This window comes from Monodon monoceros, unplaced genomic scaffold (assembly GCF_005190385.1).
Source record: "Monodon monoceros isolate NGI ecotype Baffin Bay Population unplaced genomic scaffold, NGI_Narwhal_1 Super_Scaffold_1, whole genome shotgun sequence".
NCBI lineage: Eukaryota > Metazoa > Chordata > Mammalia > Artiodactyla > Monodontidae > Monodon > Monodon monoceros.
The window spans coordinates 35,348,844-35,359,815 of NW_021703765.1; positions in this window are offsets into that span (position 1 = coordinate 35,348,844).

The window sequence follows — 10,972 nt, forward strand, 5'->3', positions numbered from 1 at the left end:
AAAACTAAAGATAAAAATATATATATGATGAAAGTAGCCAGAGAGAAATGATGATTTAAACATAAGGGAACAATAACCCAAATAACTGCAGATTTATAGATCCAATACAATCCCTATCAAAATTCTAGCAGACATTTTTTTGGAGAAATTGACAAGCACACACTGAGGCTAAAATCTATATAAAAATGCAAAAAATCTTAAAATAAAATAAATAAGCGGGAGAACTTTTTTTTTCGTTAACATCTTTATTGGAGTATAATTGCTTTACAAAGGTGTGATACTTTCTGCTTAATAACAAAGTGAATCAGCCATACATATACATATATCCACATATCTCCTCCCTCTTGCATCTCCCTCCCACCCTCCCTATCCCACCACTCTAGGTGGTCACAAGCACCAAGCTGATCTCTCTGTGCTATGTGGCTGCTTCTCACTAGCTATTTTACATGTGGTAGTGTATATATGTCCACGCCATGCTCTCACTTCTTCCCAGCTTACACTTCCCAATCCCCGTGTCCTCAAGTCCACTCTCTACGTCTGCATCTCTATTCCTGTCCTGCTGCCTAGGTTCTTCAGAACAATTCTTTTTTTTTTTTTTTTCTGGACTCCATATATATGTATTAGCATATGGTATTTGTTTTTCTCTTTCTGACTTACTTCACTCTGTATGACAAACTCTAGGTCCATCCACCTCACTACAAATAACTCAATTTCGTTTTTTTTTTATGGCTGAGTAACATTCTATTGTATATATGTGCCACATCTTCTTTATCCATTCATCTGTCGATGGACACTTAGGTTGTTTCCATGTCCTGGCTATTGTAAATACAGCTGCAATGAACACTGTTGTACATGACATTTTTTGAATTATGGTTTTCTCTGGGTATATTCCCAGTAGTGCAATTGCTGGGTTGTATGGTAGTTCTATTTTAGTTTTTTAAGGAACATCTATACTGTCCTCCATAGTAGCTGTATCAATTTACATTCCCACCAGCAGTGCAACAGGGTTCCCTTTTCTCTGCACCCTCTCCAGAATTTATTGTTTGTACATCTTTTGATGATGGCAATTCTGAGTGGTGTGAGGTGATACCTCATTGTCATTTTGATTTGCATTTCTCTAATGATTAGTGAAGCTGAGCATACTTTCATGTGTTAGTTGGTAATCTGTGTATCTTCTTTGGAGAAATGTCTATTTATGTATTCTGCCCATTTTGGATTGGGTAGTTTGTTTTTTTCATATTGAGCTGCATGAGCTGCTTGTAAATTTTGGAAATTAATCCTCTGTCAGTTGCTTCATTTGCAAATATTTTCTCTCATGCTGAGGGTTGTCTTTTCATCTTGTTTATGTTTTCCTTTGTGGTGCAAAAGCTTTTAAGTTTCATTAGGTCCCATTTTTTATTTTTGTTTTCATTTCTGTTCCTTTGGGGGTGGCTTAAAAAGGATCTTGCTTATTTATGTCATGGAGTGTTTGGCCCATGTTTTCCTCTAAGAGTTTTATACTGTCTGGGCTTACATTTAGGTCTTTAATACATTCTGAGTTTATTTTTGTGTATGGTATTAGGGAGTGTTCTTAATTCATTCTTTTACATGTAGCTGTCCAGTTTTCCCAGCATCACTTATTGAAGAGCCTGTCTTTTCTCCATTGTATATTCTTGCCTCCTTTATCAAAAATAAGGTGACCATATGTGTGTGGGTTTATCTCTGGGCTTTCTATCCTGTTCCATTGATCTATATTTCTGTTTTTGTGCCAGTACCATACTATCTTGATTACTGTAGCTTTGTAGTATAGTCTGAAGTCAGGGAGCCTGATTCCTCCACCTCCGTTTTTCTTTCTCAAGATTACTTTTGCTATTCATGGTCTTTTGTGTTTCAATAGAAATAGTAAAATTTTTTGTTCTACTTCTGTGAAAAATGCCATTGGTAGTTTGGTAAGGATTGCGTTGAATTTGTACATTGCTTTGGGTAGTACGGTCATTTTCACAATGTTGACTCTTCCAATCCATGAACATGGTATAACTCTCTATCTGTTTGTATCATCTTTAATTTCTTTCATCAGTGTCTTTTAGTTTTCTGCATACAGGTCTTTTGTCTCCTTAGGTAGGCCTATTCCTAGGTATTTTATTCTTTTTGTTGCAATGGTATATTGGAATATTTCCTTAATTTCTCTTTCAGGATTTTCACCATTTGTGTATAAGAATGGAAGGGACTTCTGTGCAATAATTTTGTATCGTGCTCCTTTATCAAATTCATTGATTAGCTCTGGTAGTTTTCTCATAGCATCTTTAGGATTCTCTATGTATAGTATCATGTCAGCTGCAAAAAGTGACAGTTTTACTTCTTCTTTTCTGATTTAGATCCTTTATTTCTTATTCTTCTCTTACTGCTCTGGCTAACACTTCCAAAACTATGTTGAATAATAGTGGTGAGAGTGGGCAACCTTGTCTTGTTCTTGATCTTAGTGGAAATGGTTTTAATTTTTCACCATTGAGAGCAATGTTGGCTGTGGGTTTGTCATATATGGCCTTTATTATGTTTAGGTAAGTTCCCTCTATGCCTACTTTCTGGAGAGTTTTTATCATAAATGGGTTTGAATTTGTCAAAGCTTTTCTGCATCTATTAAGATGATCATACAGTTTTTTCCTTCAGTTTGTTGATATGGTGTATCACAATGATTGATTTGTGTATATTGAAGAATCCTTGCATTCCTGAGATAAACCCCACATGATCATGGTGTATGATCCTTTTAATATGCTGTTGGATTCTGTTTGCTAGCATTTTGTTGAGGATTTTTGCATCCATATTCATCAGTGATATTGGCCTGTACTTTTCTTTTTCTGTGGCATCTTTGTCTGGATTTGGTATCAGGGTGATGGTGGCCTCATAGAATGAGTTTGGGAGTGTTCTTCCTTCTGCTATACTTTGGTAGATTTTGAGAAGGAAAGTTGTTAGCTCTTCTCTAAATGTTTGATAGAATTTGCCTGTAAAGTCACCTGGTCCTGGGCTTCTGTTTGTTAGAAAAACTTTAATCAGAGTTTCTATTTCAGTACTTGTGATTGGTCACTTCCTATTTTCGATATCTTCCTGGTTCAGTCCCAGCCAGTTGTTCTTTTGTAAGAATTTGTCCATTTCTTCCAGGTTGTCCATTTTATTGGAATAGAGTCACTTGTAGTAATCTCTCATGATCCTTTGTATTTCTGCAGTGTCAGTTGTTACTTCTCCTTTTTCATTTCTAATTCTGTTGATTTGAGTCCTCTCCTTTTCTTTCTTGGTGCATCTGGCTAATGGTTTATCAATTTTGTTTATCTGCTGAAAGAACCAGCTTTTAGTTTTATTGATCTTTTCTACTGTGTCCTTCATTCCTTTTTCATCTGATCTGATCTTTATGATTTCTTTCCTTCTGCTAACTTTAGGGGTTTATTTTATTGTTTTTTTAATTGCTTTAGGTATAAGATTAGGTTGCTTATTTGAGATTTTTCTTGTTTCTTGAGGTAGGATTGTATAGCTATAAACTTCCCTCTTAGAACTGCTCTTTCTGCATCCCATAGGTTTTGGGTCATTGTGTTTTCATTGTCATTTGTTTCTAGGTAATTTTTGGTTTCCTCTTTGATTTCTTCAGTGATCTCTTGGTTATTTAGTAGTGTATTGTTTAGCCTCCCTATGTTTGTATTTTTACAGAATTTTTTCCTTTAATTGATATCTAGTCTCATAGCATTGTGGTCAGAAAAGAAACTTCATACAATTTTCAATATTCTTAAATTAACCAAGGCTTCATTTGTGACCCAAGATATGATCTATCCTAGAGAATGTTCCATGAGCACTTGAGAAGAAAGTGTATTCTGTTGTTTTTGGATGCAATGTCCTATAAATATCAATTACATCCATCTTGTTTAATGTATCAATTAAAGTTTGTGTCTCCTTATTTATTTTCATTTTGGATGATCTGTCCATTGGTGCAAGTGGGGTGTTAATGTCCCCTACTATGATTGTGTTACTGTCGATTTCCCCTTTTATGACTGTTAGCATTTGCTTTATATATTGAGGTGCTGCTATGTTGGGTGCATAAATATTTACAATTGTTATATCTTCTTGGATTGATCCCTTGATCGTTATGTAGTGTCCTTCTTTGTCTCTTCTAATAGTCTTTATTTTAAAGTCCATTTTGTCTGATATGAGAATTGTTACTCCAGCTTTTTTTGATTACCATTTTCATGGAATATCTTTTTCTATCCCCTCACTTTCAGTCTTTATGCATCCCTAGGTCTTAAGTAAGTCTCTTGTAGACAGCATATATACAGGTCTTTTTTTGTCTCCATTCAGCCAGTCTGTCTCTTGGTAAGGCAATTATCAATATGTGTGTACCTATTACCACTTTCTTAATTGTTTTGGGGTTGTTTTTGTAGGTCTTTTCCTTCTCTTGTGTTTCTTGCCTCAAGAAGTTCATTTAGCATTTGTTGTGAAGCTGGTTTTGTGGTGCTGAATTCTCTTAGCTTTTGCTTGTCTGTAAAGGTTTTAAATTCTCTCTCGAATCTGAATGAGATCCTTGCTGGGTAGAGTAATCTTGGTTGTAAGTTTTCCCCTTTCATCACTTGAAATATTTTCTCCTACTGCCTTCTGGCTTGCAGAGTTTCTGCTGAAAGTTCAGCTGTTAACCTTATGGGGATTCCCTTGTATGTTATTTGTTGCTTTTCCCTTGATGCTTTTAATATTTTTCTTTGTATTTATTTTTTGATAGTTTGATTTATATGTGTCTTGTGGTGTTTCTCCTTGGATTTATCCTGTATGGGACTCTCTGCCCTTCCTGGGCTTGATTGACTGTTTCCTTTTCCGTATTAGAGAAGTTTTCAACTATAATCTCTTCAAATATTTTCTCAGTCCCTTTCTTTTTATCTTCCTCTTTTGGGACCCCTATAATTTTAATGTTGGTATGTTTAGTGTTGTCACAGAGGTATCTAAGACTATCTGAGGTATCCTCAATTCTTTTCATTCTTTTTTCTTTATTCTGCTCTGCAGTAGTTATTTCCACTATTTTATCTTCCCAGTCACTTATCCATTCTTCTGCCTCAGTTATTCTGCCATTGATTCCTTCTAAAGAATTTTTAAGTTCATTTATTGTGCTGTTCATCACTGTTTGTTCTTCAGTTCTTCTAGGTCCTTGTTAAATGTTTCTTGTATTTTCTCCATTCTATTTTCAAGATTTTGGATCACCTTTACTATCATTACTCTGAATTCTTTCTCAGGTAGACTACCTATTTCCTCTTCATTTGTTTGGTCTCATAGGTTTTTACTTTGCTCCTTCAGCTGCTGCATTTTTCTCTGTCTTCTCATTTTGCTTAACTTGCTGTGTTTGGGATCTCCTTTTCACAGACTGCAGGTTCATAATTCCCGTTGTTTTTGTTTTCTGCCCCCAGTTGGTAAGGTTGGTTCAGTGGGTTGTGTAGGCTTCCTGCTGGAGGGGAGTGGTGCCTGCGTTTTGGTGGATGAGGCTGTATCTTTTCTTTCTGGTGGGCAGGACCACATCTGGTGGTGTGTTTTGGGGTGTCTGTGAACTTATTATGATTTTAGCCAGCCTCTCTTCTAGTGGTATGGGTTGTGTTCCTGTCTTGCTAGTTGTTTGACAGTGTCCAGCACTGGAGTTTTCTCATTGTTGCGTGGAGATGGGTCTTTGCACTGGGATAGAGATATGTGGGAGACCTCTCACCAATTGATATTACATTGGACCTGGCAGTCTCTGGTGGTCCAAGGTCCTGAACTTGGCTCTCCAACATCAGAGGCTCAAGCCTGACACCTGGCTAGAACACCAAGACCCTGTCAGCCTCACAGATTTTGGGAAATCTGGGTCTTCTGTCAGCATTCAGTAGGTGTTCTGTAGGAGTTGTTCCACATGCAGATGTACATTTGATGCATTTGTGAGGAGGAGGGTGATCTCCACATCTTACTCCTCTGCATCTTGAAGGTTCTCCCAAGATTATTTTTACCTATAAATTGTGCTAAAGCAATCATATATCCACTCAATAGTTGCCTGAGTCTAGAGGCAGGAATTGAGATTGACTGCACTGGTGTGTGAAGATTCTTCTGAGGGTGATGGTGTTGTTCTAAAACTCAATTGTTATGATGGTTCTACAATTCTGTAAATTTACTAACCATCATTGAACTTCAAATAGGTGAATCTTATGTTTTTTTTAAATTACATTACAATAAAACTGTTAATAAAAGAGGTAGGAAAGAAACACAAAAAAATTATCAGTCCTGGAGATTCAATATTTCATTATTTTGAGTTTTAGAGTAAGATAATAGAAAAATGGAAAAGAAAATTATACCAAAGAAACAATTTTAAACAATTTCCCCAAACTGAAAGGTAATATAATAAATGACATCTAAAAATAAATAAATTCTACACCTAACATCATACTTAAAGTTGAAAGACTGAACTTGTGTCATCTATAATCATAAGAAGACAAAATATTAACTTTAGCTACTGTTATTACTCTTATTCAACATCCTACTTTAGATTCTAGCCAGTGTAATAAGGCAGGAAAAGAAATCATAGTCATATATATGGGAAAGAACAAAATACAACATATTTTGAGACCTAAAGAATCACAAAAGATGACAGAAAAGTTAATAGATCTGATAAGTGAGCTTAGTAGGGTCATAAGCGTACATTATCAACACACAAAAATCTATTTTATTTCTACATACTAGCAATGACCAATTGAAAAGTAAACTTAATTGAACAATATCATTTATTATAGCTCCAAAATCATGAGCTATAAAATATCATTTATAAATATGATGAAATATGTCAAAGATGTGTATGCTGGAACTATAAAACACTGATGAAAAAAATCTAATACCTAAATAATTATAGACATATTCCATATTTATAAATGAGAAGACCTAATATTATCAAGAGGTCAGTTTCTTTCCAACTAACCTATATATTTAATGCAATCCTAATCAAAACCCCAGTAAAACTTTTTGCAGAAATTTACAAGATGACTCTAAAATATAGAAGGAAACAAAAGAAAATGTTTCCATAAAGTCAGTCATTAAAGAAAGGAGTACTTGGGATCTTGGCAACAAAAGAAATATGGAGAAAAATTCATAGAGTAATAGTGATAGAGATCTCATGAAGACAACTGTGAAGTCAGACCAGAAAATAAATATTTCAGATAGTAGCTGTTGAACACAAGATTCCAGAAGGGAAGTCTCCAAGGAAAATATGTCACTGCTATTTTATAAAATAAGTTCATCTTAATGAGACAAAAGTTAAAGATGTTTCACACCTCTGACACAGATTTCAGAGACAGATTGATACTTAGGAAAAGGTAAAGAAAATGAAAAAACACAATTATATATTCAAAGAAGAAAATATGACACAAGAGAAATGGAATTGTGTGTGTGTGATGGAGGTAGTACAAGTGTTAAACCTTTTTGCAACAGAGTAGTAAGTCAAGAGAGAAAAACTTAAAAAATCAGGAAATAGGAGTATAAATTTGTCATTTAGGAAAATAGCATTAAATAATTGAAGAAGCAACTAAAATACATAATATTAGAATTAAGGTGGGGAAGTATGGAGCAGGAAACTGCTATTAATTGTAATAGAAATATTGTAATATGTATATTTCATTAAATTTTCAATTCAATATTTCTTCAATTTTTATTAAAGTGTAGCACAAATATAATGCATACATTACTAGTGTACAACTCAATAATTTTCACAAAGTTGTTCTCAATTTTCAAAGCCCAGTTAAACTCTGACACCCTCCATGAATTCTCTTACCTCTGAAATCCTCAATAGTCTTGCCGTTTATGTCAGACATCACTATTGCTACTGCTCATCTTAAGTTCACATGTTGACTTGCATGATCCTTCAACCACTACATATATATGCATTAACTCCAGAACAATTTATAAGTCCCCTGAGGAAATAGGATCTGTGGAGAACCAGACATTGGCATGAGCCAGCCAGCCAACTGCCTGAATCCCTTATGCATTGTGTTTAATCATGAGTGAGATAAATGGGAACTATGCTGTCAATTAACTCTGGTTGCCTCACTCAGATCCATGTGTGTATGTTTGTGTAGAAATATAAATCGTTCCTATTGCTCAGTTAAGAAATATACTATTATCCTGAATTTAATTTAAAAATATTTTTATAATGCTAGCTTTTTTCTAAAAGTGTTTACTCTTAGCTGCTGGCAAATCCTGTGTTTACTGAGTAAAAACAAGATCTACTTCCTAAATATAATGTCTTTCACATTCTTAAATATATTTAGTTGGTAGGGTTACATAAGTTTGGAGAAAGAAATAATGAAAAAGCTAATTATTTCACACAAATAAGGGATAAATGGTGCAGTATTCTTATGGAGGTTCTGCCACTGAAAACCTCTGGAAACAGGACAAGTGACCTTGTTTCTGCGTGAGCAAGAAAAGAAACAGGCAAAATAACAAATGTAACTTTATTTTTTACTGAAATGCAATGTAAGCCCCTTTCTTTATTCCCCAATGAAATCTTCAGTAAATTCCCCCAACATTCACTAGTTTCCTTTTGCAAGTAAAAATTTACTTTGGGAAGCACAAATGAAAAGATACGAGGATAGTAAGTGTAGAAGCTACAAACCTGTGAAAAGAGGTAAACACTCTTTTAAAAAAGTCAGTTTGTTTCTATCACCATTAAACCAATATTGAACATGTATTTTAAATCATAGGCTATAAGGGGAATAAATTTATTAGACTTAAAGGGTACTACACGTCTCCATTTGACCCTGAATTTTTCTACTCAACAAAGTTTATTTTAATGTCTTCATTCTCCCCCCAAAACACTTATTATATTCTTTACTTTGGGCAACTAATTAAATCAGTTTACCTGGAACTTTCTCAATTTTAGCACTGGAAGTCCTGCTTCTGGGAAATACCCCAGTCAGGAGTAAACTGGGATGGTTGGTCACCTTAGAACTCCAGGATCACTGGCTGTTCCTCAGTACCAGAGAGTTTTAATAGGTAATTGTGAACTGAATTGAAGAAATGAAAGTGTGAAATTATATCAAGGAATCTATGCTGCTTCAAGTTTGGGGTCAGCTCAGGTTGAAGGAGGCAAAGGGACTCTTGATACTCTCTCTCAGGAAGCCACATAAAACCACAACACTGGATTATAGGCAAAAAGTTTGCTGTCACACTTGCTGTTTTATCCAGCTTGTCTGGCTCTACTCTGAATCCTGTCTTAAATGCCGCATTCTTGTGTTCTCGAGAAAACTTGAACTTAAGTGACAGGACATAAATAGCTGGATAGAAAAATCTAGTTCAATATAGGCCAGAGAAAATCCAAACCCCACAAATCCCCACCCTAAATCCTCAAGCTGGAGGAGTTAAGAGCATTACATCACCAGTGGCTGCTCCCATTGGCTGATGGTACCTGAAGGATCAAAACACCTATTCCTTGGACTAACTCTTTCCTTCCCTTGCAAAGCATCAGAAACCTGGGTATCATAGACTAAAACAAAGGCCCTGGGCAAGGACAGCTTTTCAGATCGGCCCACAATTCCAGGTCACTGTTTCAACATGTGAGTTGGGGTGAGCATGTCTGCATGCAGGACACAGTGAGCCCAGGAGAGAACTCTCCTCTTTAGGAAGCCTAAGATGCTGGCTTGACTGGGAGTTGAAAGAGATCTCCAGTGAACTAAATGTGTTTGCTTTCTTCTCCCACTGGTGCTATAGGAAAAGAGTCTCATTCTAATAAGTTTTGACAAAAGCTGGCAAGGGAAGCAGGTGCCAATGAATCCAACTAGTCGGAAGCATTTAGAGATATCGTGGGCACCAGAGGCTAGAGGTGTTGCCATGGGAACCAAGTGAAGGTTGTTTGGTGGTTGCTGGTTAGGAGATTTGTTGTCTTGTTTAAGACAGAGCTGAACAGCTGCAAGTCATGCTCTCTGTTTTCTACTTTAGCATCGTTGGGCAAATCCCCCTGCTCTCCATCCCCCCATCCCCCGCCTTAAATAGGATTTGAGGAATTTAATTTCTCTGCTAACATGAATAAAATGCTTAAATATGAGGCACACCAAAATCCTTTGAAAAAGGTATTTGTAGCAAATGAGGACAGTTCTAATCACAGAACTCTTTATGTTGGAGAGAAAATCGTTGCTTCAGGGTCAGAGTGGTGTTTTTTCAGCAGGATGTGAAGACAGTATTTTGAGCTGCAAAGCTCTAACCCTAGCTTGCATAAACATCTTCCCATCATGTGTTCTTTGGCATTCTTACTCCCAGTTTTGAGGACTCATATACCTTGGAAAGGACTCTGAAACACAGGACTGCTTAAGAAAGGGATGGGATCTCTGATTTTTGCAGATCATTTTGAAGTCTTTTAAAGACAAAGAAAAAAAGAAAGAGGAATGTCGAGTTTTAAAATAGTAATTATCCAGCAATAAATATTATAATTTGGGTTTCCAAAAATTTAGCCCTCTTCTAAGAGCTGTGGAAGACACAAGAGGAGGGTCAAAATTAGGACTCTGGTGACCTGTCAGGTTGAGGGAGAAATGGAATCCTCTAGACCAGACAGACAAAGGAATAGTGGAAGGGATATGGGAGGTCTGAGCTACAGGAAACTGGAGGAGCAGGTCTCATGGATAAGGTGCTCATATCCTGACAGTGGGTGAAAGGCAGCTGCTCTTTCAAGCAAGACTAAGTAGGATAACCAGTAGATGCCATAATTTGAGTCATGACAATGCCTAGCAAGTAGAAACAGTATAACAAGCATGGAAGAAGAGCATCACTGAGCTACCAAAATAAGAACCTGTGTGCTGAAGTTAGAATTCAAAATGCAAGCTTAGTTATAGCATTAGGACCAAGACTGGCTAGAATCAGGACCAAGATTTGTTGGGAGTATTCATGCATAAGATTAAAATAGGACTAGCAACCAGTGTGTTGTGATACTGAGTCACTGGGGCATCGTCCTAGCATTCTTTAAATTGACTCC